This window comes from Mytilus trossulus, chromosome 6 (assembly GCF_036588685.1).
Source record: "Mytilus trossulus isolate FHL-02 chromosome 6, PNRI_Mtr1.1.1.hap1, whole genome shotgun sequence".
Classification (NCBI taxonomy): Eukaryota; Metazoa; Mollusca; class Bivalvia; order Mytilida; family Mytilidae; genus Mytilus; species Mytilus trossulus.
In genome coordinates, this window is record NC_086378.1 from 86,360,006 (window position 1) to 86,378,474 (window position 18,469).

At 31.0% G+C, this 18,469-nt stretch overlaps 1 protein-coding gene across 8 annotated transcripts in view; it reads left to right on the forward strand.

The window, feature by feature from the left end:
- Window positions 1-3,605: 3,605 nt before the first annotated feature.
- The window catches only part of LOC134722102 (protein phosphatase 1 regulatory subunit 16A-like), a 59,115-nt gene continuing 44,251 nt past the window's right edge, over window positions 3,606-18,469 (forward strand). For 7 of the 8 annotated variants that reach the window (XM_063585582.1, XM_063585585.1, XM_063585587.1 and 4 more), the window contains exon 1: window positions 3,606-3,764. The gene's annotated coding sequence lies outside the window, so the exon portion shown is untranslated. Of the gene's footprint in view, window positions 3,765-15,617; window positions 15,743-18,469 lie in introns of those variants that run through there. The other variant, XM_063585583.1, reaches the window with a different exon arrangement.

Here is an 18,469-nt window from a genome sequence, read left to right on the forward strand (position 1 = left end):
GCTAGTTCCCTATGCTAACGGGCATTATAAAAAGAAGATGTGGTATTATTGCCAATGAATACAATGAACATGGATAACGAATCCGGTTAAACATAGATTCAAAGTAATGAATTGGTATTAAAACAAACATGCACAGAATAAAGACCCGTTACATTATCAATAACAAAAAACCCACAAAGGGGAGTGGGCGCCTCAGGTTCCTAGGGGACGTCTACACACGTGAACCATGACTCTGTTTTGCGGCCAAGTTGTAGAGATGTAACAAATTAAAGTACTAGTACAAACAAGTAAGATGTTGTAGCATATTTTTGACAATTTAGAAATTATATAGACCAAATGATATAATAGAAGTTATGTTAGCTCATATCCTATAAGGATTATATTAGTGATGTTAATCTGCTAGTAGCACTAATCTCTAATGTTTATAAATTATATTTTGTACATTTTAGCACTCCATTATTCTCTATTCTTTTTTTTTACAATTTTTCTTTATCATAGTCTCTTTTTCATTGGGAAAAGGGGGTGCGTATCTACAAGGAGAAGCTGATTATTTGTCGCTTTTTTGTGGTCTCTTTTAAAAGTCAGTGAGATAACATTCTACAACCGACCAACAATGAGAATAGTTTTCTATACTACAAGTATAGAAAGTCCCTGCCTAATATGAATATACAAGAATGTGTCCAAAGTACACGAATGCCCCACTCGCAATATCATTTTCCATGTTCAATGGACCGTGAAATTGGATAAAAAATATAACTAGGCATTAAAATTAGAAAGATAATATCATAGGGAACATGTGTACTTAGTTTCAAGTTGATTGGACTTCAACTTCATCAAAAACTACCGTGACCAAAAACTTTAACCTGAAACATGCACTTTCATTTTCTATGTTCAGTGAACCGTGAAATTGGGGTCAAAAGTTTAAATTGGCTTTAAAATTAGAAAGATCATATCGTAAGGAACATGTGTACTAAGTTTCAAGTTGATTGGACTTCAACTTCATCAAAAACTACCTTGACCAAAAACTTTAACCAGAAGCGGGACAGGCGGACGAACAGACGGACGAACGAACGGACAGACAGACGGACGAATGGACGCACAGACCAGAAAACATAATGCCCCTCTACTATCGTAGGTGGGGCATAAAAATATATAGAAAATGCTTATATTTATTTTTGTCTTTTGTCTTCTATCACTGGTTTGGTTTATTTTTATTGTTTTTTTTTAATTTTTTTTTATTATTGTTGGGTTTTTTTTCAACGACAACGCATGATACTTCTTATTTCTTGTTTGAACCTTTTTCTTTTGATCATAAATTTGCATGAAATATTTCCCTCTGTACGCTTAGAAAACAGCAATCAAACAATCTTATCTCCTATAAAACTTCAGTACTATTTTTCAAATAATAGTTAAACGATTCGATTCATTGTTTCATCAGATATAAACACGGCCGTCGTCACTCTCCTATTTCACATTTCCGATACAAAGAAAAAAAGGTGAACAGTATCATATTGAATATGAAAGGAAGTAACCCATCAATGATGCAAGACTTGTGTTTCGTTCACAAGAGAAAACTCTTTGAGATTCAACTATTCACAGCAACTCTGCAGTTGACGTATTATACGCCATTCTTGTGCATTTTGAAATTGAAACAGTTGATTTGAAAATATTATCATTTCAATCGGATAATTCATGGTAACACATCGAGTTATATGAAGATTTGTGTCGAAAGCATGTTAATACGATATTAACATTAATCCTGCTTTGTACATAACTGACATGATGATGCTGAGTCGATTTTTTAGTGACTTACTAGTTCACAAGGTATCAGTCCACAGGAAAAATTTATTAGACAAATTTGTTTTACTTAAAATTATTAGTGAAAAACCTAATATCAAGATAATGCAGACAAGGCTAGATATTCCTTAATTCCAACTCACGAGAAAATGTACGCACGTAAAAGTTTATGTGAATTAATAAAGATATCAAGACAACGTTCAAGAGATGCATTATAAAGTTTCAGCATTTTTGATGTTGGAGAAAATCACGCTATCAGGTTTCGACGTGCATGAAAGGCGTCACATATATATCATTTTTTACTCCGACGACGTTGGGCGTTTCTAACGGAGAACTATTGTGCAACAAAACTAAGTTGTGTGATGAGTAGTTTTGCGAGGCAAACATGGAACTACAATGATGAATTTGTCTATTTTGTCGACCTCGATCCAATAAATAAATGAACCTTATACATTTATACATTTATCCCTTTGATCATTATATCATTTTAATAATAGTAAAGAAGGGATAGAAGATGCGAAGTCAAGTCAACAATAAAACAGCTTACATGTATTAAAAAAAAATTAGACAACACCAAAACGTGAAAAAAGGCAAAAATTACACACAAAAAATGAAAGAGTGAACAACACGAATCCAACTTTAAACTGAGATGAACCGTCTAGGCTTTGTAATTGACTAATCTATACTTGTCACAATCGAAAGAAAGAGGACGAGACTGAGAATCAAATCCCCGTGGCCTCTGCAAAACATTTTGAATGGCATGTCAACCCTTTTGTTCAATAGCTTCAGTTCACTTAAATATCGTATCAGTGCTGCTGGAATATATTGACCAGTACACAGAAATGGAAAGTTGACGACAGGAACTTGAAATCAAGAAAATTCAGATTTATCTCATAAAACGCTCAGATGTTTAAATTAAAGTTCCCTGAGACCCCTTTGTAACCCCTTATATAACACAAAATGATTAAACGATTAAAAATCATTAAAGTAATTTCAGATGTTACCTCATATATATATAATTTCTCTTGGTGAGTTGTCAGTGGCTGCATAGATTCAAGATTCAATATTTTATTATAGTCTCGCCACATACAATTACATATATCTACACAATAAAATATGCATATATATATACAGGTACATAAAACATACATGTATAACAACAAACTTTAAATTCACATTATATGTGCCAATCTTTATGATAGGCATAAGAATCAGTAAGAATAAGAATTTTATTAGTCTAAAATCCAAACAATAGGATTATTACTAAAATACGAAAAAAAAAACCAAAAAAAAACCAGACAGTATTAATTACAAAACTATACACATTTTAAACACTTCAAACATGTTTCTTATTTGTGTTTGTAACTTGTGTTGTTTATTATATTTGTAAAAGAATATTATATTACAATGATATTATATTATGCTCCTTGTGAGCCCATTTTATGGAAATAAAGCATTTTCTTCTTCTTCTTCTTCTGTAGTGCATTGAAAGAAAAACAAAAATATAGATGATCATAGATTGTTAATATTAAAATTATAATACTTTTTTTGACAGCATGCCTCCTCTTTATTAAAAATTATCAATTCAAATAGTATGCTTATATATATAAAATTATAAGTTGAGCCATCAATAATAGGTTTGGCAATAAATTGGTGTTTTTTTTCTATCTAGAAAACATAAACAGTTTTACTTCATCTGCTGATTGACATCAAAAGTGAATTATATATACTTGTATAGCTTTTCCAGTGTAATGGGTTCTCCGTATATAGGAGGAACATTATTACAGATAAACAAATATTTACCTGAAATGACACCTGAGTCACGTGTTCTGTCTTAACTTGCCAAAACGGAACCAGGTAAAGTTGCGACACCTGTCGTACCGACATAATGGATTAAACCGGAAAAGAAGCTTCATTCACAGAATGATTCTGTAGTGGTCCCCAAATTCCAGAAAATCAAACAAGTGGTAGGTTCATATGATTTTGCACAAACTAAACCTGAAAAAAATACATGTAAACAAAAACTCTAAAAATGGCGTCCTATTATACAAAAATATTTGTTAGAAGTAAATCGCCCACTCGCTTGAGTCAGAAGTTACACCTTTAGAAGCTGATGGATCAAATTAATCAGTAAGGTTTATGAACAATATATAAATCAAAACATAAGTCACTTTGAATTTCAATTGGATTTGATTGATAGAATACTGTTTCACTTTCCAATTGACACATAATTGTTATGCAAAGAGTGTCACACAATTTGCTGCACATTTCTGACTTGTTACTGTGGATAACGATATCTTAACTCTGTAGAAGACTGCTTCTGTCCAGGGAAACGAATAGCAGATACAGGAGAGTATCAGCCAATCTAGTAAATTTCTGGACAATATAAAAAATGTTTACATTATTTCAAACAAACAATTTTTCATTTGGCATGAAAATGTAAAAACCAAGAGTATAAAGGAATCTTGTGATTCATTTTAAGGATTTGAAACAGAATTACAAAAGTGGAAAACTAATCCCTCAAGTATGGAATCAACTCTTTTACACATTTGTAGTGATTTTGTCAAAAGATGTACATGTATGTATTTTAAAACAGCTCTGTAAGCACTTTTGTATTGACAACAACTTTGGGTAGCAACTTTAAATGAACTTTTCCAGGTACTGATTAAATTGGTTTGAACTAAGAAATGGGAAGTTGACAATCAGAAAGTTGAAATCATCTGATAAACGATAAAAATTTGAAGTCAAAGAAAAACAGACAATACATTGGCCAAAGAAAAAAGTAAACAGTGTCAGTCTACTAAAAAAAACTTACTTATGATGGAGCAACGTGTAAAAATGCCATTTATTGTTCTTTGTGCACATGTTTTACAATATACATAATATTATGTACCCTAAAAAATTGACATTGTAAGATTAATTGACTTTAAGTGAGGTTTGGATTAGAAAATGACCAGATAAATAAGGATACTATGTACATTGTTGTAACAAAATGATATCACTTGTGTCACATTGGACTATGCAAAAAATCACAGTTTAATACTTTTAAACCACATTTTTTGAGTTGTAACAAATGAGATTATTTTATATTTTATAATTTTGTATTAATCAAGTCATTGATTTTATACACGTATAATAATTGATTAAACTTTGAACTTAGTATACCCAGCAACATTTAAATGATGCTATATTTCTTGATCAAATCGTGTTAAATGTCGAATTAAAAAGACCATTTAAGCACAGAGTCTGTCAGGTTGTAGACCACCATCATGCATGTCCATTAAATTCTAAATCCTGAACATTTTACATGAAAGTTCAGTCAATAAATACTCACTTTGAAAAATAACTTATTTTACACACTCAAAATACCTATTGAGAATATTGACTAATACGGTAATATTTTATGTTTCAATGCTGACATGCAGAATTATATTGCAACTATCTGAAAAGCATAAAAGATGTTTGAATTGAAAATCAGACTTTTGAAACTACTTGAAATAAATTAAGAATAAAGAAGTAATAAAAATGGAAAATAAATAATGCATATAACCACTAAAATATAGGTATTGATTAATTTGCATGTATGTGTAATTTATTGTCCAATAAAACAAATTAAAGTTCAGCATTTAAGTGTAGGAAATCATGAAGATTGTTGAAAAATATTGAATTATTACTAAATTTGAAAGCCAAATGATTTTCTCAGGAATAAATTTTTGTTGAAAAATAGAGTTATCTCCCATGGAATGTAAAAAATTAACATGAATTGATCTTGTGCATGTAACAAATTTTGTATATTTGGGAAAAGTAAAAAAGGTTTCATTGAAGAGAGCTTATATACATTGTAGTATTTAACTTGGTTGTCCTATTTTTAAACACAATTCCCAGGAAAGTTCACATTTTTGACAACAAAGAATTGAAAAGATGGTGGCCATCACTTTTGAAGGATGGGATAAAGTTTAAATAGAATAAAAGAGAATTTATTTATGTACATGTACAAGGCCACCATCAAGACAAAAACTTTCAAAAACCTGAAGAAAAACACTTCTTAAGCACATGGTTAATTTGGTATGGTAAGTTTTGTGTATGGAAATAACATTATCAATTTCCCTAATTGTGTTATGTGAATTGATATTTTAAAAATATGTAGTTCTCCTCAATAAAACCTTTTTGTGATTTGATTTAAAATTTGCCAAAATATGACTTTTTTTTAAAATAGTGGACACATTTTGTGACTTTTTTTTAAGGTGGTACCTAACACTACAGGGGGGGTAACTCTGTAAAGTCATCTAAACGTTTTAATTACGTTGTGTTGTAAAGGGAATTTTAAGCTTCTCAATGATAAAAATTGACATTTGTCAAACTGCTATATAACCAGTGTAATTTTTCTGACAAAACGGTTGGTTCAAAATTTTTGAAATTTTTATATTTTTGTTAAAGCCTCAAAGTAAATACATTGTCAAAATTTTATGAAAATTAAACGAGCCAAATTAATTTTAGTGAAAGTGTTGGGTACCACCTTAATATTATTACTATTTTTTCTTTAACATAACCTTAATTTAGTGTTTCATTTGTTCTTGTACAAGATTGGCATACGTGTTTACAGGAAATATTTGCTGATGATATAAACTAACATTAATAAATCAACTTACATGTACAATGTACAACATGTAATGCAGATTAAACCCATCATAATCAGATATACAGTTTTAAGTTGTATTTGATTATATATGGTGGTGTATGTAATATGAATAGCAACAGCTAGAACTCACACATAGTTATCACCATAATTACAAATTTTGATGAGACTTGGTATCAATAGATTTAGGAGATAACTGTATTGTATTTTAAGCTCCGACGGCATCAATTGGGGATTTGATGGTCGCAAATATAGTTTACTGGCGACGCGTTAGCGGAGACAGTATAAGGGTAATTGCGACCAACAAATCCACAATTGATGCCGTCGGAGCTTAAAATACAATATTGTTATCTCCATTCTAATGAAACTGACAGAAAACAACGTTTAAACATGTATTTAAAATCTGTCATATGCCGTCTGCGCTTGCGCGTACGTCCCATAGCATCAATTGTCAATTGATGCCATGTAAATAAGTGATGTTATCCAATCAAAATGAACGTTACAAACGTTGTTGCATTAGAATTCACATTTGATATCATCATTACCTACATGTATCTTAAATCAAAATCAATATGATTTACTTTTAAACTTGAGCAAAACTTTGTTGAAATGTAATTTTAATATTACAACTTTTTTATTAAATTTAAATTTATGTTTTTGGTAGGTAAATATAAAAGGTTATTGCCAATTTTATCAAGTTTTTATGTGAATTTTCATTAAATAAATGGTTGAGGTGTATCAAAGTCAGAGCAATGGAAAACAGCGGATAGGTCCAAGGTCTTTTCTTGTCAAAGATTTCGTAAAAATTACCTACATGTATTCAGAAGTAATTTAGAGATTAGGACCTGACAGGTGGCACAAACATGTATTTATATTATAATGACAAATTTGACCTGGTCTGTTCATGAGGTCAACTACTTCAGACATTCTTACCTGTCTAAGTATGGACAGGTGAGTTAATTATAGATAAATGAGAAATACTGATCATCTACCTGTATGTTATGTAAAGACAAATTATTATAGACCACAACTCTCTGCTAACTGGTATTTCTTTAATTGACTTATAAAGTAATATTTCCCAAATTACATATGCATGTAACTTGGTAAGCCCGATAGATATATCCTATTTTCATCATGCTATTATGCATTGTCAAAGCAAAACTTTTTCTGCTTTCTTAAAAAAATCTATATCACTTCCAGCTGAAGTTTAAAAGATTGCGATATGGTGACACCTACATTGTACATGAATGGTACACCTACATGAACCTTATGTATTTACTTAAGAACCAATGATATTTGACCTAGTCAGTTTATAAAATTATCAGGTCAATTTTTTAAACACCTTGAGACATAACAGCCTGTCAAAATTGAAAGGTGATAAAATATACATGGACAAGTGTAGATTATGTTTACCTTGAAAACTAATGGTCAGTAAAAAGAAAAATATGAATTATTAAATTAAAAATTACATGTACATGTATAGTAGCATCGTTTCAGATTTCTGCTTTAAATTCAGCCAAAAAGTTGCATGTAGCATTTGTTTCATTGGCTGTTGTTTTCCTTGATGAGTATTGGACCTTGTGGCCAAGTGGTTTAAGGGCATACAATACAGTTTTGATCCTGTATTTACAAGTTCGCGAAAATTTGCATATAGGCTATTTTTTACCTGATTAAATCAAATATGTAATAAAAAATATACCTTCATGTGCTACTTTTTGCGTAAAATGAGATCGAAATTTTGTATTTTTGCTCAAAATTCAGATTTGTGGCCGCAATTTCTTTTGGAAAGAAAGACATAACTTTTTTGTTACAAAATATAAACACAAATTGTTTTTTGTTAAATAATCGGTAATTTCTGTATTTTATAAGTATCCTAAAAAATTATGCATTTTTAATTCAGAAATAACTCATATTTATCAAATGTTCATGAATTGAGAAAAAAACGTCATTTTTTGCTGCATGTTTATCAAAATAAAAAAAATCCTCTATTTACAGTTTTATCAAATTTAGGTCACATAATCTCCCTGTAAAATGAAACAAATTGCTTTTTTGAAAAATAGGGGTCCATGAACTCGTTTTCAAATTAAATAAGTTTGAATGATTAAAATCAGTCGAAAAATGCATCTTTTCCTGATATGTCACAGTTTGACTTCGCGAAAATAACATTTTACGTTAGCAACATCATTACCTCCCCTGTAACTGTATCATATGCCCTTAAGTAGTTTGACTACTGTAGACACAATACTGACCGTGTGAGGGCTAAAAAGCCAGTCAAAGTGGTTAAACACTTCCATATATACACAAGCCAGTCAACACTGAGGTTGTGAGTTAGAACCCCGCTCGTGCAGGTGCACTTGACTCCAATCTTATTTGAATAGGATTGTTAGTTTTCCTATTGAAGGTCGTGGTTTTATTCAAGACCTCTGGCTTTCTCCACCAATAAAAACAAGCCACCAAAAAGTGCCATTAAAACACCAAAAATAAATCAATCAATCTTATTGGGTATATAATTAATTATAGGATTGTCTGGGGTCTTCTCTAAAAAGTGGGTTGCTTGCATCATGGTTACTGGATCATGATAAGTTAGAAAGTGTGGGCACTTTTTGAATCTGTCAGTCACCTCATAATAGGAATTTACAAATATGTTGAATGAACTAAATCAGGATTTTTAGGTATATAGTAAATGTACAAATGTGTGTACCCTTTCAAATCTGTCCTAATCCTTCTTCCTGTTTTCCGAAACTTGAGTTATAAGTATGTGCAGTAAGACAACATACACGATCTAGTTTAAATAACATACATGTACTAAAACAATTTACTGTTATAAAATTTATGAAAATTTATCAAGTATAAAAAGTGATTTTACATTGAATTACCTTTATTTCTTAACAGACTAATAGACAAAAAATAATAAATAAAAAATAAAACTTTTGAACCCATAAGATCCTTAAGTTGAAACTTTAAAAAGATTTTTCGTATCTGTGCCAATTTACAAAGTGTTTAATTGCATTGCCTCCAGTGGGTTATGTAACAGTTTGCCACAAAAGTGGGTGTGTCCTATCCCCAAGATCAATTTTAAGTTGTTAGGTGCGAATCTTTTATGGTTGTATAAATGTAATTGATGAAATTTACCTGTCCGAGACAGTTCTACCTACATTTGTATATAGTTTAATGTAAGGTAACAAATTTAACTTATGATTTTCATGTCATTAAAATATTAAAGTACAATTACGGAAGTTAAAAATTAAACTAGTTGTGTTTCGTGTAGGAGGATTGAGAATACTACAAAAATGTAGTATTAAATGTTCAAACTAATGTACTGCATTACTCATAAACATGCAATTATTATTAGCTGTTCTGAGTTTGTGAGATTTATAAGATCATTAAAATTAGCTTTTCTGCGTGATACAAAGCATTCTTATGGTAAAATTACTTATAAATCATGTACACTTTAGTATACTATCAAATTTTATTGTCAGATTTTTTGTGGATTGAGCCAAAGAAGTGCAAATTCTGAAATATGTTATAAATTGTACATGTAAGAGAGGTTTTATCACCAAGGTTTAACATATATCATACAATAGGCATTACACATGACATAAATATTAGTTGCAAAAAGCTTATTTACATACTAGATAGTAAGATTTTTAGAATTTGAATAATCATTTTACTATTTGACAATCTTCTGAAGAAATATTATGTAATAAGTTTGTACAGGAGTCTTGCAAAAAAAATGAAATAAAGACAAACTGTCTGATTTTTGAAGTTTGAATTGAAACTTTATCATTTTATGAAAAAAAGTTGTCAGTTTTCTTTGGAGATTTTGTAAACATTAATTTATGGTTAGAAAACACGTTGCCCATTACCAAATACATGTATCATCATAGCATGATGAATTTTACTCAGCATATGGTAGCTAGTGAATTAATATTATTCCATCACATTCTTCATGGAGAAGGCAGAAAAAGTCAGGAGCTCTTGACAGTCTTTACAAGTAAATGCTGTACTTTGTTTTAAAGTGCTTTGTCTTTTTTTTAGACTTTGGAAGATTTAGAGCTTTTAACATTGTGTCTATGTCTATTTTTGAAGATTTGTGCTTGTCACCTTTTGGATTCTATAGAGTTTAGACATTTTGATTATTTTTGTAGTTGGATTGCTGTTTTTCTGATGTATATCCCACATTTCTGTTTTACTATCCATACTTCAGGGCCGTAACTAGCCTCTTTAAATAATGAGGCAAAATATATTCTTTTTCAAAAGAATTTTTTTTTGGCGAAGTCTCTTGGGGCCGCTCAAGGCCCCCAGAAGCTTTGAGGAAAATAATGCAAAATCGTGCATTCTGAGCGTTCCACGGACTCTTTCTTACATTGAAACGCAAATAATCTAGCTATTTTTTTCGACAATATTCTGGTCTCAATGCAAAAACATTGATTCATTATAATTTAAGACTTTTAGGTTTTAGGGTCAATATTAAAAGACCGATATGTAAGAAAGTGTAAAATTCTCATAATCATTAATACCGGGTCTGTCTGTCTGCTCTTGTCTTGTATTGTGCTGACTTTGATGATTTTTTTTTATGACTAGATTTAAATATAGTGACAGTGCATGCAGTATTATACTTTAAGTACTAGTTACTGCTTAATTCGACACTAGGGACCATCTTGACCTTCTTTTACAGTATTAATGATTCTTTTATTATTAAGTACCCTCCAGCAACTATCAAGATGAAGAACAGGAATAAAAAATTTGACCATTGATCATTTGTATTTTTTCTATGCATTGACTTTGTGTGCAATAAGTTAACGTGTATGTTTACCCCATATTCCTTTATTTTCTGTCTGAACACGACTTAATGCAAGTTTGACCCTTCAATGTAAAAGGTCATATGGCAATACATTGTTGTTGTTTTTTCAAATGATTTGGTACCGGGAAATCGGTGGTCTTACTTAATTTAAACCATGTCAGCTATGTAGTTTTGTCCACAGGCGCTTGGGTATATGATACATTTATATATTTTTATTGTTGTTGTTGATCAAAATAGTAAATTTTCTACATTTATAATACATATGTATCACTTTTGTGCATGTCTCAGAGAAAACACCAAATTTTACAAACCATACAAACAAAAAATGGGTATTTTCTCTGAGTCATTTAGATCACTCGAAACTAGGTGAGACATGCACAAAAGTGATATATATGCATTATTAATATAGAAAAATTGAATATCTTAATCAACGAAAAAAAAATGTATCTGTATCATATGCCCAAGGCCTATGGTTTAATATACAAAAAAGGCAGTTTTTTTTTTATATCAAGTTCAATTATCGATGCAGAAAAGACAATTTTTTTTTGTGTCCAGTAGCATCGTAGAACATATTCTTAAAATATTTTCACGCACAATATCTGGACATTGGTGGACATGCAACATTGCGCACGTTTAGAAATGAAAATCAACACTCAGACTATAGTCATAAAGTAGGAAAATAAAAGAACAAAAGACCGTGAAACCCAAGACACAGAAGTACAAACAATAGACCATCAACTCCAAAAACCTTAAGTTAAATAGAAACATGGATCACGAAAAAAATGCAGGAGTGACATCAGGGAGTGAAGAGAACTTGCTTCTTGCACGACACTTTCCGTGAAAACAATTTGATATGAAGACAATCTTTTTTTTTTAATTTTTTTTTTTTTTAATTTCCAGCATGAGGCATTTGCCTCATTTGCCTCAATGTAGTTATGGCCCTGTACTTTAACCTTCCGTTTCTTATGTCAGACTAACATAGTTTGATTAGCACTTTTACCTACAATAGACATATGTAAATGCAACATTAGTTACACATATAAATAAGTATTAGAATCACCAGTGGGGTCATTATCCTTGTCAATCTTGATTTTACCAAATGATAATCTTGATTTATAAAATCACTGTTCTGACTATTGGTCAGTAATGAGGTCTTCTGGGTAATAAATAAGATATAATTGAGCCATAGTAACTTGTGAGCATACTTTAGACCTCATACAATGATGCATGTGAGGATTGTGTCACTTTAGATAAAGGTAAATGGTAGTTGAATTGATCGTAATGGTGTTTAGTAGTTGCCTACAGAGGATAAGATAGACATTGAAATGGTTGTCTTGACTTGATGTCAGACTGTTCATGACCATGGTCTCTATAAGATTTATCATAGGAGTTTGAAATCTTACCAATAAAGGTGTATAAATATGCCAAACTAGACTATCATTGAATAGCTTCCCTCGAAGAGAAATCGCTTCTCTCTTCAACTGTCAAGACTAAGATGCATATAAGGGTTTAGATGATGGTAAAGGGTAATTGAATTTATCCAAATGGTGTTTACCTATAGAGGATGGGCATAGACATTGAAATCTTGACTTGATGACAGACCATCCATGGTCTCTATTGGATTTATTCACAGCTTTTTAGACTTGGGGCATTAAGTTTAAGATATTAACATATTGTATAGTCACCTGTCTAATATTGAATACTGTTTGTGGACATCTCCATAATGTTGCTGTTTTTTGTGTTGTGGTAGACTGGCAGTATTTGTAATGGTAAAACTATTGTCTGATACTTTTTGTATCATCACAACTTTTTGGACTGAATTTTTGAATTCAATATATGATGAAAGTAATAATCATGTGACCTACCCTATCTTAGATTGTGTACAATGTAAAATTGAGAAAGGAAATGCTGTTTGCAGTAAAGTTTAATTTTTTTCTGCTGTACCTAGTTGAGTCATGCTGTTAATACATTTTTTAGGTCAAGTGTAATATACATGCATGGCATATAAAGGGAAATAACTCTTGTATACTCACAAAACTTAAATTCTAAAATGTACATTCTTGATGAAACAAAATGACAGGGATTTTAAGTACATAAAAGGTTTGAAAACACTAGATTTGTAATCTGTAGTCGTATCCAGTTGCACTGGTCCAAGCAATTTATTTCTTGTTGTATCAAGTATAACAAAAATTGAGGTGAAAAGCACCTTATGACTGGCAGGAACAGTTTCTCTGTAGAAGTTGTGATTTTCAATCCTTTCGGTAGGGTGTAGTTATATTCAGATGTAATTAATGTTTTTGATGTTAATTATCGTTTATTGATCATGTTTTGGCTAAATACCACATTAAATGTAACATTACTTATCATAAGTAATGATAAACCTTTGCCAGTTGTAAGTATTAACTCTCTCATCCTTATCATGTATATCTCAAGGGAATTAATTAATGATGAAGGAGTTTATATTGAAAGTTGTTGTTTTGGTGCATCAGGTCAAAACACCTGAAATTTGATGAAGAAGAAAATTGTCTTCAATTGAAAATACATGAAGAGAGAAAATGCACTGAAATAAAATAAATAAAACTTTATAATTATCAAAAATGTGCTTTTTTCTGCTTTTTCAAAAGAGTTAATATTGAAATCAGTAGATTTTCTGCATCAGGTCATATCACCTGAAACTTTGATGAAGAAGAAAATTATCTTTAATTAAAGATAAACATGCTGAGAGAAAATGCACTGAAAAAAACTTGAAATATTATAGTTAAATAAAAAATGTGCCTTTTCTGCTTTTTCAAAAGAGTTTATATTGAAATCAATAGATTTTTTGCATCAGGTCAAAATACTTGAAACTGAGATGATGAAGAAATGTAAATTATCTTCAATGGAACATCTACATGCAGAGAGAAAATGTACTGAAATAAAACTTAAAACTCTATAATTGTCAAAAATGTGCTTTTTCTGCTTTTTGTGTGCAATAAAATGATTGTTTTCTATTTGAGTATTCATAGTTATATGATATTTCTGACAGTTACGTAATGCAACAGATTTTTATCTTGTTTTATTATTTTTTACACCAAGAATGTGGGATAAAAAACCATGCAGGTGCTTGCTTACTCCAGTGTATTGGCACATGATTTTATGATTATATTGATCTATACAGGTGTCAACAGAAAGAAAAACAATTATAGAAACTTAGATAACAATTGATTTGGCACATCTTCTTACATATATATTTAAATATTTGTGAAGGATTATTTATATTACCTGGCCTTTACACCCCATAATGGCCAATAACTATAAATTGAGAATGGAAATGAGAAATAAGTCACAGAGACAACAACCGTATGGTCCGGCAGACCAAAGAGTAAAAACAGCCCAAGGTTACCTATGGGTCTTCAACACATCAAAAATCTGACACCTTAATCTAGGCTTCAGCTGGCCCCTAAACAAAAATGTGTACCGAACTAGTTCAGTGGATGACATACTTACTTACTCTGAAACATGTAGATGAACTTATATTGAGAAACATACTATTCTTGAATGTTAAAAAAAAAAGTTTGAGAAAGGAGTCTGCAGGTATTTTAAATTCTGACTGATTTTCAAAAGCAATGACAAATTATTAAATATATACATACTATGTATTATTTAAATTAATCATATTTTTATTGGGGGCCATCCCTCTGTGGCCAAGTGCTGAGTCTTCAAGTGGTCTAAGTAGTTCTACTACTGTAACCACTAGCCAGTCAACATTCAGGTTGTGAGTTTGATCAAACCCACATATGTGGGTGCACTCAACTCCTATCATAATTGACTTATTGATTGTTAGTTTTCCTACTGAAGGTTGGTGGTATTCCACTTGCACTCTGTCTTCCTCCACCAATAGAAACTAGCCAACAAGAAATAGTCCAAAAGTGGTGTTAACACAAACAATCAAATTATACTTTTATAAATATATATATATATATAAAGATATATTTATCTAAGTTATTGTTTTGGTGTCCAATAGATTGTCCTGGTTAGATAAGTTGGTCCTTGATGACATTGGCTGACCCCCTCGCTACCCCTACCAAAATTAGTAGTAGACTTTTATCATCAGTTTCTGCAAGTGATTCATGCTTAGAACAGCCTCTAGTTATATATGTTGTTTAATTAAATAAATGATCTCTCTAATATAAAACAAATGTCTGTATAATTAGTACAAAGTTTAATTAAACTGCATGAAATAAGATTTTATTGAACTTACAGGACAGCCATCACTCACATAATACACTTTCTTGGCCTTGAAGTACATACCATAATACTGTAAGGAAATTGACAATTGAAAGTAAATGCAAAGTAGTATGAAGGAGAAATAATTTACATTCTTGTTGATTAATTCATACTGATATTGACCTAGTTTTATGTAGCAGCATGTCAATGGGATAGTATAGAAAAGTTTGTCATGAACATGGATTAAGTACAATAATATTAACGATGATTTATGGTCGTGAATAATTTATTACGTGAAGGTAAGTTAAATATAATATTTTATTTTTGATTGGATTAGATAATACAGTATTGGAAATTAATGAGGTAGAAAAAACTTAACTTTTTAATATTGACTATTTAACCTCCGATATGATGGATGGATATGGATTGGGAATAGTAAACGTTTTAACAGCTAAATAACGTTCATTCTGTTATGTGAGAGAGAAAACATAGTGTGGTTTTATAATATTTAAAGTGTAATTTTACTAAAACTGAAAATGTTAATATTAAAATGAATGATGCACATATATTAAAAAATGTATGTGAAAAAAAGAATGGGAAGATGTGGTATGATGTCAACATTGCATTAAACCATACAACAAATTACCCTTATATCTATAACTTTAGTTGGATATACATGTTCATGAAGCAGGTATATTTTTTTGACTATTAATGAAAGTTGATTCAATTTATGTGTTCATCAACAATGTTAAAAATATATGTATTTGGCTGTGCAGGCAGATCCTGGGGGCCTGGCCCCATTTCGTAGGAAAAATTTGGTTAATGATATAGGGAATAACTTTAACTGAAGCATGACTGGAGGCCCCCCTCCCCCATCTATGAAAAGTTCTGGATCTGCCACTGTTATAAATATACATGTAAGGGGATTAAGAAAAAGTTTCTAGATTGCATTTGTAACCAATACACCTGGTGCTAGCTCTCAGCTGTTAATGACAAGTTGTCTCATAACATTTTATTATAACCAACAACAAAGCATACATATCCAATGATTACAACATGACCAAGGGAATTAGATTACTTTATTACACTTGTTAATTAATGAATACTGTATGCAGCGCCCTAGATTTCTGAAGGTCACTTATTTTTCAATGAATTCTGTTTGACATCTGTTTCTATTGAAGACTGTATGCTGTTCCCTAGATTTCTGAAGGTCATCTTTGTCATTGGGTTGCTGTATAACATTACTAATTATGGGGGCCTTGTTGGCCCAGTGTTCTAAGTAGTTGAATAATTGTATCCCTATTCAGTCTACACTGAGGTTTTGAGTTTGAATCCAGCATGGGGCAGGTGCACTCTACTTCAAACTTCATTGACTAGGATTATCAATTTTCCTTCTGAAGGTTGATGTTTCCCTCAGGTCACTCTAGCTTCCTCGATCAATAAAAACTGAGCGCCATGAAATAGCACAATAGTGTTGATAGTGGCTTTAAAAACCAATCAATGAGGAAGGAGTAGGTTCGGTAAGGACTGATATTGGCCTCAAATTTCAGGTTCATCTGACGAAAGATTTTGACCACTTTTTAAACACTTAAGTGTATATTTCATTTGAATTTAATTAGTTTATGTGAAATATTTGAACTGATTTAGTTATTAAAAAACAATAGATTCAAGCTCAAATATGAAAAATCTACCAAATATGCCGAAAAATGTCACTTTTCGGATGGTTTTTGTTAAAAATGAAAGTGGCCACATCCGTGTTCATCCTCAACCTTTATATATGTTATGTATTATCATAAAATACAACTTACATTTCAATATTAAGGATGAACACGAATGCGGCCACTTTTTTTTTACAAGAAAACCGTCTAAAATTTAACTAAAATGCTAGAATTATGTGAAGATTTCAGTAATTTAGCATGACTTTATGGTGCTAGTACCCGATATATGTGCATTTTATTGTAAAAAACAGCTCATATTTATTAAGCAGAAGCATTCTTCTGTCCAATAAATAACTTAAAGTTTATATTTTAACAATTTTGTAAAACTGCTTTATTTTGGGGCCAAAATTGGGTCTTACTGGACCTACTCCTTTATTGAAGACTATGCTTGTGAAGGTTATCTTTATCATTGGTGGTTGTTGTTTGTATCTAACCAATATATGCATGTATGATACCTTCAACCACCTGTCTAAGAAATAGTTAAATCCAATAATACATTGCTATACATGTATATGCATCATTATATATCTGTTTAGCTATGCTAATAAGAAAGTAAGTTTTCCCACTTGCTAAAGGAAGTGTGATGAATAAACACAAAGCAAAATTATAAATAATTATAGTATAAGAAAACAGAACTTTTTTACCTGTATTTTTTTTGGTGGGTAAATTCGTAAAATATTAACGCTTATGGTTAAAGATTACGATAGCTGAATCATGATTCATTTTGCTTTAGAGATTGAATCAAAAGACTGGAGTACATTTTGGTGGATTATTCAATCAGATTTAGAAGTCAGTTTGTTATACTTTGTTCATAACAGATCAATAGAAAACTCTCTTTCATTCAGTATAAAGGGGGTCTCATTGGGGGGGGGGGGGGTGGTTCCGATCCCAGATCCCTCTTACTGTTTTGTCAGATTCCTGTATCCTGCTTACACTATGTATGTAAGCAATTCTCATTTTTTTGTCATCACGTGTCACGCTTACAAAAAAACGGCAATCCCACGTCACACTCAGACCCACTATAAAGTTTGTATTTTTGCTTGCTATATGGAATCAAATTAAAATTGTTTTTTAAGAAACACACAGCTCTCACAGTGCTTGAAAAAAATTAAAAGCTGAACTGTAAGCATATTATTTTCTAATATTGACAATATTTTTTGTTTGATACCATTTGAACCAAATCTCCTTTTATTAGTATAAATCCTAATCTTTTTTAAAAATCAAATGTTGACATATATGTATAGGACTAATTACTAAAAGTGTCATTGATAAAGATCCAAACCATTATCCTTTACACAGGAAGGGATG